The following is a 19,047-nucleotide window of genomic DNA, read 5'->3' on the forward strand; positions in this document are numbered from 1 at the left end:
CACCTTCACAGGCTTCATACAGCCATGCAACTGATTCACGCAAAAAAGACTCCACAACTCGAATAGAGTTACACAGCAGGGATGTTTACTCCAGCACCGGGGTACCGGGGTGCAAGGGGATTTCTCCACAAAGCTTGCACACCCACCGCACTTTTTACCAAAAACTCATAGAGCGTGGACATCCATATTCACTGGATTACATACACAAACATACATATGCATGAGTAAGGCTGGGTTAGTTTGAAAGGCTGATGTCAGCAGTTTATGTCATCTTTGCACCTGCCCATTGCCTCCTGGTGGGCATCTCCAGGGGCTTTGGGAGGAAGGCTCCGAGTCTTTCTTACTTTGTTTTTTTCCCCGGGAGTATGCGCAGATTCTCTTGGCCAATTTCTTGAATAACAAGAGTGGTTTTCAGACAGTTTACTTTCTATATTATCTAAGAGAACCAATAGAACCAAGTTGAAATGCTGGGGTTTCAGCCCCCAGCCCCAAGTTAAGGTTGACATACGGGTGACTCCCCCAGCCCTTCCCAAAGGGGGGTGAGTTTGCCTTTAGGCTTCCCCCCAGGGTGGGCGGCCTGGCAGACAGAGCCATGGGGTAAAGGAGCCCCAGGGGTCCCGCAGTCAGTAACCCAAGGTCAGGTGTCCACTGAGGGATAACAGCTGGGACCCCTGGCAGGAGGGGCAGTGTCTGTGTGTGAGGTGGGTGCCCTGTGCAGAGCTCCCTGTTGGGGAAGGGCCTCCCGCCTCCCTGGGACTGGGCTCCACTCAGGTCTGGCTTTTGTAAACGCGGGCTGTGCAGAGATTCAGTCTGTGGCTTCCTTGGTCTGATGTGTTTGGCTCGTTGACTCTGTTGTCTCCCGTCCCTTCTATGAGAGACTGCGTGTCACCATTTATCCCACCCATTGCTGGTCATGCGGTGTCGTTGTTGGGGTCAGTGGGATTGATGTTGATTGTGTATAATCTGACCGACTTGTCTGTACCCCCAGCGCTCACCCATGGACTGACCCTTTTGTATCAAACACAACTTGGTTATTGGTTCATCTTTGTGCTGGCTGTGTCTCTTATGCTAGGCCTAATAATTGGCAAAACACAAGTCCAACTTCATTAACTAGTTTCTATAGTCTAAAGTAAACAAGGTGGAAAAATCTTTAGTTTATGACATGGCAGCAGTGGACAGACCCTGAACAACTGGGTCACTGGTATCAGTTTCCCACCCTGTGTGGGCAAGTGTGGCTGTGGAGACTATTGCACTGGAACTGAAACACCCCCGCTACAAAGGAAAGTTTGCCTTCAGGGTCTTTTTGGCAAAAAAGTAAAACTACCATTTTTAGTTTTAACACTGCTAATTCTTCATCAATTGCCCCGAATAACACTGGTGTTTCTCTAGCCTAAGCATGACCTGGCTGTGTTTCAGAGGAGCAGAGAGAACTGCCCATGTGTGCAGACACCCTTCCAGCAGCAGGCCAGGCAGCCGGGACAGCAGGAAAACACCGTTGCATACATCAGCCGTGTGCTCACCGAGAACAGCTGATGCAAACCACCCCTGAAGGGCATCACCCCACACTGCCACTCAGATTTCTGTGAACTTGGCTTTGACAGCTGACACAGCAGCTCAGCAAACTGGGGTGCTACCTTGTTATTAGGGGTCTATTAGAATCACTGTATTAGGGAACTGTCAGCACTCCCATTATCAATTCTTTGCCAGGGGTTAATAACTGAGCTTTAAAATCTGCTTTGGGATGGGATTTTGCATCCGGGTGTGAAAGACTTTGTAGGTGCAAGAGAAAAAGGGCTCTGGGTTTTTCCTCTTTTCTCTGAATATGGAGCATTATAATGCTTGGAAACACCTGAGAGCATTCTGAAATACAGTGCCTGACAAAACAGAGCAGCACTGTCAGAGTTTTTAAGAAAATAATTCAGCATGAATGTCTTCTTGTGGTTCTGTGGATGTAAAACAGACAAGAGATTTGTGAGATGCAGACAGGTCCTGCCCAGTCTCCTGTGACTTCAGGCAGGTAACAGTGTCTGGGTGCTTCGCCTTCCCTGTCTCTGGGAGAAGGATAACTGGTGTAATGTCTACACGTGAAATGCTCTCACCAAAACCCAGGGCACACACTCTGTGACTGATGTGTCCTTTTCAATAGCCACTGCTGACCCTTGCGCACCTGCAGACTCTCCCTGCTCTGCATGCCCAGAGATGCTGTGTGGGACAAGTCAGGCCACCTGCAGACAGTCAGGGTCAGCCTCATCCATAGACCTGGCCCATATCATCATCAGTGAGAGGGCTGATACCAGTTTCAAGATCCTGATTACACCTGGACACTGGAGAGAGCTCAACACACATATTACAACAGCCTGACCATTTGTTAACACCCAAATAACTGTACTGGGAAATCTTTCTAAGCTGTTTAATCAAATAAATAAAAAAAAAAAATGTGAGCAAGGCTTTTGTTTACCCCAAGATTTTCAGATTCACCACGGCTGGTATTAGCTTTGGCCGCCTCCCTATTATACCTGATCAGAAATCGGTGTTACAGAAACTGATCTTTTTAAATCCTAGAGAACATTTTTGCCTCTCAAAACCAGAACCTCCCGTAGATGAAAGGTAAACCAACAACAGAACAGCTCTTGGAAGTAGCACCATTAGAAAAATTGCCCTGATTTCAAAACCGAACAAATTAACTCTTCCCGGCAGATTCACAGGTACACTTCTTCCCTGAGGGGTTTTACGCAGAGGGACCCACATCAAGAGACCCGAAGCCCGATGCTGCAGCCTGGCCACCAGCAGGATCTCGGGGCAGGCTGTGAAGGGAGACGCTGCAGTTATCGGCCTCTTCCACGGCACCACTGACCAGGGCAAGGAACCGCGGTGTCTGTACAGGGAAAGTGAGCTCTGGGCTTTAATCCTCCCACACTACAGCCACAACCACTTAATGCTTGCAATGCTTCGTCTCGGGAGTATAGCAGTGCCCTTTTCTAGAAAATAAATAAATAAAGGCTGCTCCATAAGTACTTAAGGCACAAGCTAAGTGACAGCAGAAATCAGAACGAGTAAAATAGTTGAAATCAACGCTTTGTTGCACCAGTACCACTCACAATGTACACGTTCTCACTTCAGATAAAAAAAGTATTATTTGCCTATAACTATGGCTTCAGAAAATGGGTAAAAGAAATTGCCTTTGATTCACTACTAGAATTACATTATTCCTTCAAATAAACCCAAACAAGCAAAAAACCCCCCAAACATTTCCTTGTTTCACTCCAGGTAAGTGGTAAAGATAAAACACACACTCAATACTCCTTCCTACCACACAAGATGATCTGAACATCCAAATCCCCGGCGCTCCTCAGACCCTGGAGCCGCAGGAGGCCGCCAAGGGACCCCGCGGGCGGTGTGACGGTCAGTGGCAGACATAAACCGCCCCTGCTTTCCCTCACATCTCTGCTGTCTCAGAACCGACAACAGCTACGACAACGAGAAGTCTCACCTAAGCCACTGTTTGCAGCAAAAATCTACACGAGGTTTAAGTATTTTACTGAGCAGCGATCAACTTAAATCCACAACAGAGTCTGCTTTCAGAAGACTATGCTAAATTGATAGTAAAATGACCACACATACTTTTCCTGAAAAAAACGGAGGTTGACTTTCTGTTCTCTTTGGATCAAATGACAAGTATTTTAATGAAGTCCTGCTGATGTGAATGTCCCGCTGCGGTAGGTGGTGTGAACTGCCGCAGAACCTGGGAGGCCTTTCCCTCGCTGGAGCCTCTGCAGCATTTAACCACCCACCGAACTACAGCAGGAATGAGCTTCCACAGGGCTCGGCCACGCGGAGCCCGTGTCACCACACTGTCTCTCTCTCGACTCGTGCTAACGCAGAGCTACCTCACAGAGTTCAACAAATACTAGATTTCATATCAAACAAGATGACCCAGCAATTTACAGGAACAAACCAAGGCCTCATGTTTTACAACTAAATTCAGATTCAGCTGACAGACACAATGAACTTTGCCAGCAACAAAGAACCTCCAATAAAGACCGTTAACAAAAAAAAACCCAAAACCCCCCCGCCAAAAAACTCTAAACCCCATACACTTAGAAAGACTGGGCAAGGCCAGAGGAACACATTTTATCCCCATTTTAAACAACGTGTCAGGAGGAGACAAAGTAAGAAAAAGCAAGCAAACAGAAACACCCCACAACACTCAAACCTCAAAGAGCTATTTTACAAACTACCTTGTAAAATCATCATCATCATTCAAAGACTTCTCAGAATTTTTCCATCCAAACATCCTGGGTGGTTTGTAGGCGTTACCTGAGCCACAGCCCCAGCCTACAGATCATGACGTTACAGAAGGGGAACTTCAGACACAGTTACACAAGGTGCTCGCTGAGGGTCAAACACCAAAACAGCATCAGAGTTTAAAGCAGTTTCCAACTTTGGGATTTGGGATTTCCCACAGACTTGGGAATTTTTAGAATCAGATTCATTCATTGTGAAAAATAAGAAAAAAGCTTCAACAACTGTGTGTATGTCTCTATGTGTGGATCTCCTAAGTTAAATTTACTTCTTGTACAGCAAAGTACATGAAGATCTCCGTTTTCAGTATTTTCTTTCTTCTAAAAACTAGGAAAAAGCTTGCTGAATCTTACTCAGGGATTGCAAAGTTCAGACAGCTCGTTCAGTCCGTTACAAGCCTCACCACCAAATTACAGCTGCAGTCTGAGTGAAGGAACGGGTCACTACGCACTGCTTGGCCTCTTCCACGAGCAAATAAAAGGTCTCTCTTCTCAAAATCAGTATTGATACAGAATCCATACTGGCAAAGGAAGTTAATACACTCTGGATTTAACCAGGTGAAAAATTACTGTATCCTCATTCTTCACCTGAAAGAAAATACACCAATAATTTGCAGCATGAGATGTCTGTAATCAGCATCAGTCAGCGGATAAATCTTCTCTTGCTGCTTCACTCTCTGAGTAATATACAGATGTGTGTACTGAATACTTCTAGAAGTACTCCACTGTTCTAAAGAAGCCAGTTTCCTAAAGCAAAAGGCTTATTCTACTTCAAACAAGAGAAAGAGCAAACCACTTTAAAGTTTTACTGTAAATACTGTCAGGCGATACTCATTCAAGGTACAAATCCTTTTCCAACAAGTAACTCCTTTTGAACTACATGGCCCTACCTGTACTTCTCTTAAGCAAGCTGTCTGTCATAGGTTTTACTACAGAATTAAGCAGAACAGGACACCAGATGAAGAAATAAATTAATGTAGTTGGAATATATAAAAAATGTCATGGAAAAAGTGTTGCTAAAAGCAGAGCTTTAAATTTAAATATCATTAAAAATACATAAATAAATGAAGCAGGGTATGGAAAATTACGCTGCTGCGTTCCTGGTCCACACAGATTGGTGTGCACACCTCATTATTTAGGGTTTTTTACAATGAAAACCAGGGTTTCTTGAACAAGTTCCACCAACTACGGTCTCATCATGGCCACCCGAAGGCAAACAGGTTAAGCAAGAACTGTTCATCCCGGTTTCAGCTCCAGCCGTTCAAAGGCACTTCGGGGTGGTGCCACACAGGTTTGCAGAAATTAAAGAGCGAGGTCAGAAGCACAGCCATCAATCACCAGACAGCAAGCAACACCAGCAGAGGCAGCAGGAAAGGTTACAGCTAAGAATCCTACAAGAGCCCCGAGGAAAAGAAGAGGATTGAGGGGAAAAAAAAAAAAAAAAAAAGAGGAAAAAAGATGATAAGAGAAATTAAGTTTTATAGACAAAAGTGATCTTACAGAGAGGAGAGTGAGGAATATTAGAAGAGACAAAGACTACAGCATTTGGGAGAGAGAAAAAGCCTCAGTGCAGCAGAGCAGTGCAGAGGCACAGTTCTGTTCTCCTCACGCTACTCTGGAAGCTCAGCTCTCTCCCATCTGCCTCCTTTCAGCTGCCTCTGCACAGACCCCGCACTTACACGGGCCTGGCACAAATTTAACCACACACGGCACTTCGGCATCTGTACAGATCGGACCACAGAAACAAAGCCCGATTCTGAACCCACAGCAATCGGATCAATGGTCAGGACCCAGAAGGCGTTATTAGAACAGCACAACCTCCCCCGCAGTGCCGGATCACCCACCGCCTCCTTGTTCACCGGCCACGTACGCCCGTTCCTCCTCCTCCATCCCAAGCCACATCCTCACAGCCCATTCATTTTAATCAGCCCGTCATCCCTGTGCCCTAAATTCCACAGTCTAAGTGGTTTTCTGAACACAAGTTTTCTACTAGGGACTGCTTTGCTGTGTAGGCTGTAACCCTTGGAAGTAAAAACGGATCCAGTAAAATCCTTTTTCAGAAGCCTGTCCGCTGCCTAGCAGGAGAACAGCAAGCAGGGCTCCCCTCACAGACCTTCCACCTTCCTCGCCCCTGCCAGCGCTCACCCCCGCCCCGTGGGCAGCGTCCTGCCCCTTCCCTGGGGCTCCTCACCAGCACCTTCCCCGTGGGCACAGCTCTCCTCCAGCTGGAACAGCCCGGGAACAGAAGGGGCGGGCGGGCAGAGAGGCCTTGGGGCAGGGGGAACCACGAGCTGGCCCCCGGCAAGGCTGCAGCTGTCGCCCACCAAGAGGCGTCTGACCCGGCTGCCAGGCCAGGGCCGACGCCGGCTGCGTTTTCCCTCTCGGCACGACTCCAGCAGAGACGGACACAAGGACTGATTTCCAGGCAGCGCCTCACGGACAGCGGGTGAAGGGCCGAGGACTCTCCCCAGCAGTCCCTCCCGGGCCATTCTCACAAATACAGACACACGCCCTCGGCGAGAGAAACGGAGGAGAAAGCTGTCCCACGGAAGTGAGTGACCCCAGAGCCACCTGCCCCACAGCAGCCAGGGAGGACACCTGAGGCAGAAGGCAAGGATAACAGCCCTATCTGTTCCTGCCAACTGAGGGGAACCTCAAGTCTTTTCTTTTTAATGAAAAATGGCCAGAAATTAGAATAAAACAAGCTGGGTTTGTGTCTTAACAAAAGAGTTTTTAAGTTAAATTAGTTTATTTTGGTCTGCCCTATATTGAGCCAATAATCCTTGTTGGCTGAGCCATTCATTTTTTTAAAATTTGTTTTACAGTTCAGCCTCCAAACTAACCATCAATTAAATTTCAGACCTTTTGGTTTAGTACCTCAGTACAACTCCCACAGCTCTCAAGGATTAAGACATCTAGAAGCCACAGATCAAATACTTCTTGAAAACCTCACCTGTCTAACTGTACGTTGGACTCTTTCTTTTGTCACTGACTTACTTCAGTCTTTTTGGAAGAAGCACATTCTACAATAAATGAAGAGAGTAAGAACAGAGAAACATGTACAACCCAGAAGCATAAGGAAGTGACATTGAAGCACCAAGCAGTAACAGAAACAATTCCCCCTCATTCTTAAAACCCAGCAATCCTCTTATCCAAAACAGACAATGCTCATTATACAATATGTAAGCACTGTCAACATTCATAAAACCACACACATTACACCCTAAACACACATACTAAACACACTCCTATTAAACTCAAACCAACATCGCCATCACACAGGCTGGGATGAAGCACCCTGCCTACTGCAAAAACAAAACTAAGTGGAAAGGGCTGTGTGACGGTTTCACATGCAATTATGCTTTCTGAAGTCAACAGGCTCCACTATGCAGAACAACAAGTGCTCATCTAACAAATAATTAACCTTAAAATAGATCCATACACACATAGAATTAGATGAGCAAAACCGTGTGCGCTGTACACAGATGAAAGAAACAGAAAACAGCCCTTGCTCTCTTCCACTCTTCAGTACAAAGCATCACTTACTGTACACGTACCCACGGAGTCGGTTCTGATGAATGATGGCATTAAGGCGAGTTAAATCAACAGAAGAGTCCGGTGCCAGGGGAGTTTGGATATACATAAGGACAAATTCATTTCCTACAATTTCTAAAAAAAACCTGGTGTTGCAATACACCTTTACATTAATCCAGCAGATCCCGCACTGACAACGACTGAAATCATGAACTGGACTGACAGACCAGAGCTGCTGTACCATTTCCTAAGTCTTCAGATTGATCGCGGTGCATTTGTACTCCCACTACGAGGCTCCTGATGCGGATAAACGTGTGAAGGCCTGACTGTGAGGCCATGTGGACCTCACATGCATCAGCTACATCGTCCATTCAAAATGAAGTTCCACATATTAGCTAATAAATGAACACAGATAGAAACCTGCTCCAGAGAGCTCCCACTTCTGGCTGAAGTGGTATAATTTTGAGATCTGGTCACCAGCACCGGGCCCCAGAGCTCTCCCTGCTCAGCAATTGCTGTATTCCCACAGACAGAAACTGCTTTTAACCTTCACTTGGAGAGTCCGTCTGCTGAACTTGTGGCAGCTGCAGCTCTGAGCTGCAATAAAACCGCATGGAGCAGGAGCATCAGTCACCTCCTTCCTAGATATATTCACAAAAGCTGGAAACAAAGATTGTTCACACATCAGTGAGCAGGAAGTTCATGTTGTGAAGTGTATTGCTTCAGCCCATTAGCGGGGGATCACTTTAGTGTTCGCTTTCATGATTAATGCAAGAATCAGTCCATGCTAAAAACATGATGCCTGTCCATTTGTGGGACCTTTCACATATTTTCCAAAACCTATTCTTCCCCATACCTTGTACCATTCACGCATCCAGAAAAATGCTTTATGAGTTTTAATTTGGAATCTGTAATAAGGTTCAAACAAGAGACAATGGCTACCATTATCGATTAACATTTATCACAGCAAATCCTAATGCAGCTGCGTTTCAGACAGAAAGCATTTCCACGGATGAGATGGGAGGCAGCAATTTCAACGAAATAAAATCATAAGCGTCACCATCAAGCTCTGTGCATGCTCTGATAATGCAATTAGAGTGATCTCAACACACAACAGGTCTGAACTATGGAACGGCAATTAGTAAAACCCTTTTCAAATGTGCTGATGGACAAAAAGGACCCAGCCTGCACACCAGATTCAGAAATGAACAGTGCAGCTGCGCTCAGTAAAGCACTAAATGAACTGCAAAGCCCCGTGAGCGAGCTCAAGGGCTTGTGTACAGACACCTCACACAGCTGCACGGGGCTGCTGAAACAGCGTCCTTCAAACGAAGAAACGGGAATTCTACCTGGCAGGGAGCCCCCAGCAGAACCTGCCGTGCTTGGCGATGCCCTGGAACACAACAGCACGGGTCAGACCCGCCCTGATGTCTCAGGACAGGGAATTCCCGGGGAGCCCCTCGCCCTCCGCGCAGTCCTGCCCCCGAGGCAGCTGAGGGAGGGCTCTGCAGCCCAGCACAGAGTGCAGCCCGGTCTGCAGCCGCGGAGGGGTCACAGCAACATCTGGAGGGGCTGCAGCCTCCACCCTAAGGGATCCACCTCCTCAGCTGGGGCACCCGCTGGAAATTCCTGCGGCTGCCACGCTGCTGCCCGGACATGCTGCTTTCCACGGAGAAAGCTCATCACTCACCAGCGGTGTACCGCAGTAATGCTCAAACTGTAATAAACTATTGTAACTAATTTGCTAAGTTAAGCAAGGCGGGTACGATACGTTTGAATGATCTGTAAATGTTAAACCATGCCATCCTGCTGTCTAAAGCATTGTAAAAATAGAATACGGCACCCTGTGTGGGTTTTGAAATTATTTGCGACTACTATAACCTATATTACCATGAATGTTTGAATATATATATGGATAAAATATAAAGTATGCCATTCGGTTGGAAAAATGTAACCACTTCTCGGAAACCCCATCACCTAGAGCTGATAGATAACCACTTCTCGGAAACCCCATCACCTAGAGATAACCTGTAACTGCTGCTTGAAGAAAAGCCCGCCAAAAGATGGGGCCGTGAGGCTTTTAAGAGATCCAATAGGAGAAAAACGCACCAAGAGAGCAAGGCTTCGAGACTTTTAAAGGACCCAGTGGAGAAAGAGCAGGACAATCATCTGACAAGAGAGGACTGGTTAAGACAGTGGTACAGGAGTAAAGACGCTGCTTTTGAGAACTCCGTGTGTGTCTTGGTGGAGCGGAGACTCCCGGCACACCCAGCGCTGCTTTGGCTATTGTTTCTCACCCTAAATCAATTGAACCCGATTAAAAATACATATATATTTAAAAATTGGCTCGTTTGATTATAACAGCAGGAAAAAAAGCTTGCACACTTTTCATCCTCCCTGCCAGCCCGTGCTTTCTGCTTTTAGAGTTGCCAGACAGAACCAGTGAGAGCCAAGTAATTTTGCAAGGCACTCTTGCTCCTGTTTTTCTTCTAAATTTCCCAAGTATCTCTAGCACTTTTTAATATTTCTGAGCAAATATATCTATATCGAGTGCAACGAGCTGCACATACAACTGCTTGAATTTCACACTTCAAATGCAAGTGTCTGTGGATGAGTGAGCACAGGGGACTGACGCTCCCTGGTCTGTCTCCACAGACTGGCATAACATCAGGAGCAGTCCGTACAACTGCATCTTACTGGACTGACTAGTTCTGCGAATAATGAGCAAAAAAGAATACTCCACAGATGTGGGAGGAACCTTTCCATTTAAAGATAGTCGAAGTAATGCATTTCAAAGTCAAAATGTGATTATTTGCACAAAATACCTGTTCTCGAGAAAATACTAATGGTTTAAATCTGAAGACAGAAAGGACTGTTAATCTGCCTTCACTTACATTAATATATTCTCCTTTTTTTCACCCTAAAATAACTGGCTTCCCAATAACAGATGAAAATATCCTTAAAACTGTTTGTCAAAAAAAAAAAAAAAAACCAAACCAGATTCCATCAAAGTGTTCTGCAAAAACATCACTGCGACCCAACCCCACAGCCTGTTTCATCATCCGATCCAGCAGATTACGGTCCCAAGCCATTTAAAAGACACAATCACATATTCATCACAACTGACAAGGTTCTTTTCGCCCCCTTGTCATCATAAATATTTTCAAGCATGTGCCACAACAGTGTATGGCAGGATCCCATCTGGAATGAGATGTTCAAAGGCATCTGCAGCTTGTCACTGCCAATAATAACGTTACACTGAGAAATCCTGAAAGCGCCGTCACACAGTAACTGCAAGACTTGCTGATGGTCACCAGTGTTTTATGGAAACGTTTTTCTAAAATGAAAAGGAAGGACTTAGTGTCATAATACTGGATTTTGGGTGGTTTTCCATCATATAATGCAAATACATATAATTAAGTTGGTTAGAGGAGTTCCACCATATCTGATTTAAGAGTATATGAATCCAGCTTCCCTAAGCTCCTTCTGCGAAGAACAGTGGGCTCCATCAGGGAGCAATTCAGGGCAGGAATCCAATTTACATGTTCTGAATTGCTTTACAGAGAAGCCTCACTCTCTCCACCGACCATAGAGGAAAAACAAGCTTCTAACACAAGAATCCCAGTTCTGTGACTGAAGTCAGATGATGTGGATGCTCCTTCCCCTCAGAAATGCGCATCTCTAAAATCAAAACACATTCTGAAATACGACTACTTATCCCTTTACTGGTGAAACTGAAGACACATGTTGGAAAGCTGCGCCTCTACATCACACCTCTCCTTCCCCGAGGAAGAAACCAACCGGTGTCAGCAGGCGGCATCCCCCTCCTGATAACCAGTACCAGCGGGACCCGCCACCACGGCGGGTACCCAGCTCTGCCCGCGACACCGAGTAACTCACAGCACCGGTGCACTCCTCACTTGGGAGCCAGGATGGCAGCGGTCACACCAAACCCCGCTTTCTCCTCCAAGCACGTAACCCAGAACAAGTTCTCTACTGCAGGCACGCGTCTCTCACCAGTAACAGCAGCAGAAATGCCATTCTCACCCACCCTCACTCCACACCGCCTCACACGTGCAGCGGAGATGACAAGCAGCCCCCTTTACCCACAAAATGCCCGTCTTAAGTCACGCTTCAGTTCAATAAAGCTGAAACACCCACAGCAAACTCGCTGCCGTTGCTCTCCGGGCTGACAAGTATCACAATTATTCCAACCCTGCAGCCACCATAAAGCGTTACAGCCCCAGAGAGGTGGGACCCCGCAGCCTGCGTTTAACCACACGGGAGATCAGGAAGGGGCATGGAGAAGACATCGTTTCCAGGAGACTGTTCAACTACTCCCAGATTATTCTGCATCTGCAATGCCACACAGAGATTACTTTAGAAATCTGAGGAGTGTGGCCCACCATATCTTGAGGGCAGCAGGAAATATTCCAGAAGCTTCCTGAAGCACGTCAGGGGATTAAACACAGAAGATTCATCCACTTGGCCATATTAAGCTTAGTTAACATTAAGCTGACCACCTGACCTTCACCAATAGGAAAAAATTTAAAAATACACTAAAATGTAAAAAAAAAAATCCATACTCACCATTTTGCCAAAATGTAATATAGCCCGTTGCATAAAATTTATAATTGTTACACACACACAGAGCAAAGTATTTTAAGTAAGGTCATTAAAATAAAACACTTCAATTAACAACATTACAATTACCAAATACAAGGAATTACAATTCCCTGGCGGAAACCCGTAAGGCTTCCTTTTGGAGGCTATTTCTGTGGAAATAACACACAACCAATTTTCAATGCCAATTATCACGTAACAATTTCACTTGGGTTTTTTTTTAATATCTTTTAAAGAAAGGCACAATTGCAGATACTTTCGGGGGAAAAGAAAAGGAAAGGGCTATTGAGCAGCTCCTCCTAAATATCATGGTACAACACCTGCGGGACAACCAGAGGCTCAGGCCCAGTCAGTGTGGGTTTATGACAGGCAGGTGCTGCCTGACAGACCTGATCTCCTTCCACAATAGGGCGACCTGCTCACTGGATGAGGAAAGGCTGGGGATGTCATTTACCTCGACTTTAGCAATTGGTTACCCACTACCTCAGCAAGTCACTATTTTTAAAATATATTTTAAGAGTGACCTAAAAATCTTTGCTTCCTTTTCCTGCAATGTTTCATTTGGCTTATTAAAACGAACGCTGTACCAGTGACTTCATCTAATTATGCAGCACAGATCAGTCTTTGAAATGGAATTCCTCTTAGTACATAGACACGAACAGCCTTTTTGTTCATCTAGAATCTGAAAGTTTAAGAACTGGTTTTTGAAAAGAAGTGATGCTGGTCACGGCCACAGTGCTTTTCACGTCCTTATCTGTGAAGGGGCCCGTGACATACACATGCTGTGTCAGAATGCAGGGGAGATCAAATCTAAAACACAAACACCCCGGGATTTTTTCTTCCTATGAACAGAGTTCAGAGGCTAAAACACCATTAGACATGAGAAATCTAATGTTAATCTGAAGTCATGGTACAGAATCTGAAATTAATCAGCTGCCAAGAAATGGTTGCCATCGCCTGATACACAGAAAACAACATCTGCCTTGTTTGGCCACGTGGGACAGTGGATTACCAAAGTTCAGAAACCAAAGAGAACATCAGCAGCACTCCCTTAGCTCACGGAGTAAGACTGTCAGCTCATACAATTCGTATTCTCCTGGGCACTGCGGACATAACCAGCTCTCACACAGACTTCCAGCTCTGAACTTCCACAGCTGGAATCAATTTTAATTTGAGGATGCTCCGTGACTGCGGAACTTGGATCTGGCGTGGCCATTCCTACAGTGCAGCCAGCCCCCACACTGCACTCGGGCAGGGCAACATCTTCTGTCCAGGAAGAGCAGAAGGGACTGCCCCCAGAAAGAGTCCTCCCGTGTCCTACCATTTTCACACCAGAATTTCTGTCGCCTTGGTAACACTCCTTGGATTTCACTTCCATACACTTGTCCTGCAAACATCCCCTTGGAAACATCCAGGCTTTTAACCTTCGCCACATACTTTGGCATCAAGCTTCCAGGTTACACACCCACTAAAGCATTATTTTTTTAAAACTGCCTACACCTCATTCCCTGTGTCACTGCCAGTGACAATCAATAAACACAGATAATAAATTTTAAGCACAAAACCCAACTTAACTATAGTTTTGACTCCATTTTTTACCTCACAACTGATCTAGAGAACGTATATACTGGGGAAGCAAAAATCCTTCAAAACAAAAATCTTTAAAACTCGGTAACTGCATTTCCTGAGAGCACTCATTCCTTCCATCAAGTTGTGGAATTCAAATTAACTACAGCCTTCTCTCCTAAATCCACACATTTAACTGACTGCCACCATGAAATTTAAAACATTTTAGCTATCTGTGCCCACAAAACAACCCTCCTGAGTAACAATCATTCATCACTGACAAATTACAAAAGGTCTTTCCAATACACCCCTACAGGAACCAGGGCACAACTGAAGCGCAGCCGGCACTGGCTGAAGCACAACTGACACGAACAAAGGCAAAACCATCAGAGGGCAAAAGCAAGAATCCAGCTTCAAAAGGATGCTTCACCCCCAGGCACTCTGCTGCACCCGCAGACCTGTTTGTCTCAGCTGAAGTTTGCACTCCAACAGCCAGGTGCATTTTCTGCACGCAAGCTCAGCAAAGGGGTTCACAGGAGCACGGCAGTGCCCACCCGTCTGACAGAGCAACCCAACCCCTTTTTGTAGGGAAACACGCTCTGCAATAATCCCTGCGGGGCCCTGCCCGAACGGCTCTCCAAAATAAACAGCCACACCGGGAGGTTTTTGATGGTGTTACTGTGCCAAACTCTCACACCAGTATCATTATTTCTCACAGTCACTCTCTTTAATATTTACTCGGCATGTTCTCCACAGTCAATTGTGATCAGCTACAGTCCAGAAATGGAGTAAGTTTTCTAAAGCTTGGAAGACTGAAGTACTGAAACTCATCATTCCATATGTCTGTTAAGCTCCTCTTGACACACAGACTCTTGCCTTATTTCTCAGCTCATTTGCTACCAGAGCAACAGGCCACTTAAAACACTTCTGTGGCACTGCACACTCTGGAATACAAATATTTGGATTTTGCATGCAGGGCTCATTGGTGTTTTGCTACTGCACAGAAAAGCAGATGCCTGCCTCTGAAGTTTTCCCCTACTTCTCTCCTTGTAACACACCTCCTCAAGCCAGAGGTACCGGGGAGATGCTGAACGGCAACAGGGCCCAGTTCAGCAGCTTCTGCTCTTCAGCTGCTGCCGGTAACCAGGATCCTTCCTGCAGCTACACTACGGGCAGCCCAACACACAGCTCACTCACTGGCATGGCTTAAAGCACCCAGGTGCATTAGTTCAGAGCAAAAACAATTAATCTGCACCTTGACAGCTGGGTTTGTTTGGGCTTTCCCCATCCTTTTCTGACAGCACACACAAAAAAAAGATGTCTGCCCTTCTTTGCTTGTGCTGGTAGGTCTGTTGGATGTCAGTGAAAACAAACTAACTCAAATACATGACAGCTTTTCAGTCAAAAGGGGAGTTTAACAAAAGCTCCGTATCCACAACATGCCTCCTTGAGGACTTCAGGTAGGCAAGGATTAACCAAAGCCAGATCTTCAGGTGGTGTAAATGGATATAGCCTGTGGGCTTAAACAAATCAATCCTCATCAGTCCAGCACCCTGAAGGAGTGCTCTGCCCTATGTATTAGAAGAGGGAATAGAAAAATAACCCAGGGGGAGGTAAGATGACATTTCAAAAAAAAAAAAAAGGACAAAAGAACAAAAACCCCCAAACAAAAAAAAACAAAACAAGCCAGAAAACCACAAAAAAAAAAAAAAGAAGAATAATTACTCAGGCTTTTTTCTCACTTATAACTATAAGCCCCAGATCTAACAAGGCCTAGTTACCTGCAGACCTGCCTGTTGCAGTTAGTTCATGCTAATGTCTGAGCAGCTCCCCGCAGCCAGCACACACACAAAACTCTTCGAGGCTGACTCTCTGATGCTGGTGACAGAGCGAGCTCCCCAGGCAGCTCTTCTCTCAGCCAGAGACCGGACCGGAGTCCCGCTCCTCCGACTCTCAAAACTTACCAAAACTTAATAATTCCGTTTAACACTTCCATTCATTTGTCACATACTGCAAAAGCAACCAACAAATTCAAAAATACCTGGCGCAGATCAATACACACACACTCCAGCAGGACTGTAGGTAGCCAGTCTTGTTTCCATGGGAAATCAGCACAAGCTATTTTCACCGTGTTGTGTTTCCATCCATCCTCTGAGCAACACAATTTACCAAGGGTTTGCAAGCGTCGTTCTTGACTTCCAAACAGAAGTTTTTTGACAGAAGAACAGTTTCAAGAGGAATGGAGGAGACCACCACTATACCACCGGAGGAGCGCTAAGGGCACTGCAGTGAAATCCTCTTGCACTGGTGCCTGTTCCCCCCTGCCCTTCCCTCAGCACTGCCCAGCCCCACAAACACAAGGCCAGAAGGAAGCCACAAGCAATGGGGGCATTTAGCTCCACTGAGGGCAGCAGCACTACAGCACCAGCTGAGCATCCAGACACATAGGCATCTATTTGTAAACAGCTTTTAATTCCTTCATTATTTCCTACTAAAAAAACTCCATAGATTTAATATAGTTACTGTTTTCACCATCTAAATTAGAAAGAAACAGTGGTTTCTGAAAACCAGTAACAAAAACCTGGGCAACAAAACAAGTTCAAACTCCTGTACCTTTTCTTTTTTTTTTTTTTTTTGGAACTGGGGAAGTGGCCATCTGCACTGCCCTTTCAAGCCTCCCTCAAATCCCTGACCTGAAACAGTTGTTCAGCCCCTCACCAACAGCTCTCATGCCTCTCTCAAGCTGTTCTGTGTCACGTCTTGTTTTATTTTAACTGTACACACTCTTTAAGACAAGGACTTAGTCTATATGTAGGAAACGCTGCATAAGGATATAGTGCTGCGTGTTTTACAATTTCTCTGGTGTTCAGCATTTTGGAAGCCACACGCATTGTCCTGGGCAACTGCAAACTATAAGGAAAAAAAGAATCTGAATATGAGTAGAGAATTGATTCCTTTAGACATACTATTTTTTCCCTTGACTATTTTCAAAGCCTACAGAATCACAATAAAATTGCTACACTGTAGGAGCTCAACCAAAACCAAATGAAAGCATGAGAAAACAAACTCTAGAATTCTGACACCCTTTTCCCCCAGCAACTCCCGTCTCACCCGTCTGTAGTGAACAGCATCATCCTCAGGCCTCCTTGCACTGAGGCTACAACACAACTGCCAAGACACAGTTTTCAGAAACATCTTGCCCACAACATATTAAACTCCTTAAAAACAGGGTGAGTCGGAGTTTTTTGTTATTTTCTCTCCTCTGGTTATTAAGCATTTAGAGATCTGACAATATATTCCAAGAGCTGTGAACTTACATTTGCGTTTTACTGTACTAGAGCGAGTAAATGAAAGAAATCCTTTGTTCTGAAGCCTCCACTATTGCTGTTCTACATCCAGAACCGAAAGCTCCACAGCTTCCCTCCTGGCTGTCACCGAGAACATGGGAATTTTACACGCGTGTGTATGTGCACAGTATGTGCGCAGGATTTACCCCAGAGCTGATCCTTCCCGTGTTAGGCAACGTTATGTATCCCTGTCAGCAACTCACCGGGTGGGTTAGCCAAAAACTTCATTCAAGCCTTATCACAGCCTAGTCCTCTCCATCTGCTGACACTCTTCATTTGAAACTGTGACAGGTGTAAATGGTGTCTCTCCTGACAAAGAGGAGTCAGAGGCATAATCAAGTTCTTAGGCCTTCAGCTACGCCACCTCAGGTGGCTGTTTGCACGCTCCTAGCTCACGTCAAACACTAAGTGGGAACAGTTCAAACTAACTTCTCTCTATTCACCAGTCATACAGTGAAAAATGAATGCAAAACATTTTAAATGAATAAATAAATAAGTGAGCCCGGATAGTTCAGCACCGCACTAAACACAGCGAGAAGACACTTGCTTTTTCCACATCCAGGACTTCTCTGCTTTTACTTATTGCTTGCCTGTGGTTTCTTTTCCCTTACACTATCACTGTATTTTAGTATGAAACAACGACCCTGTACAGGGCAGGGCAGGTTTCAGGTAAAAGCAGCGGGCTTTGCAGGAAACAGTCGCGGTTTGTTGCCGTACAATGTAAAGGCGATAAAACAGTCCTCAGCCACAGCCCGTGTGAGGTTACAGGACCCCGGCGATACCCTCTGCCCTGCAGCGCGGGGAGAACGGGGCAACAGCTCCGAGTGCGAGCGACCCCGTGTGAGTAGTGACCGGCTACAGGGGTTCGATACAACCGCGTGTAAAACACAGGGCTGCACCGCCCGTCCCCCCGGTGTTAACGGCCCTGCCGACACAGGGGAGGGGGAAAGGAAGAAAGGAAGAGAAAAAACCCGAAAAGCACCTCAGCTCCTCCCCTGCAGCTCCCAGGAGCGGGGCGGCCGCCGCGGTACCGGCTCCCCCCGGTGCCCCCCCAGCGCCGCGGCCCCGGGACCCCCGCGGGCACCGAGCCCCCCCCGCCCGCCGCCCCCCCGCGCTCGTCCCCGCCGCTACCGGAGCGCGGCCCCCGGGGACCGGCGCGGAGCCGCGGCACCGGGAGCGCCCCGGCGCGACCCCCGCCGCCTCCCCTCAGCGCCCGGGAGCCGAGGCGGCCCCCCCGCCCGGCCCGGCCGCCTTACCCGCCCGGGCTCCTCCAGCGCCGGCTCCGCTCGGTGCCCGCCGGCGGCGGACGGGGACGGGCCGGGAACACGCGGCGCCGCCGCCCGCACCGGGGGGTGTCGGTGTGTGTGTGTGTGTGTGTGTGCGCGTGCGTGTCGGTGTTTCCGCCCGGCGCGGGGGGATGGTCCGTGTGTCCGTCCGCCGGTCCGTCCGACCGTGTGTCCGTCCCCGTGTCCCGTCCCCACCCGGTGCGGGGTCCCGGGGCCGCCCCGCCGGGCTCAGCGGCAGCGCGGGGCCGCCGGCAGAAGCCGCTTCCCCGCCCTCCGCGGGCGAGAGGCGAACCGCGGGGGGGCCGAGTGTCCCGCGGGAGCTCAGCTCCGCTCCGGGGGGACACGCACCCCCGCCGGGGGAGGGAGGGCAGGGGCGGCGCCTTTAAATGC

This window comes from Athene noctua, unplaced genomic scaffold, assembly GCF_965140245.1.
Source record: "Athene noctua unplaced genomic scaffold, bAthNoc1.hap1.1 HAP1_HAP1_scaffold_42, whole genome shotgun sequence".
Lineage (NCBI taxonomy): Eukaryota > Metazoa > Chordata > Aves > Strigiformes > Strigidae > Athene > Athene noctua.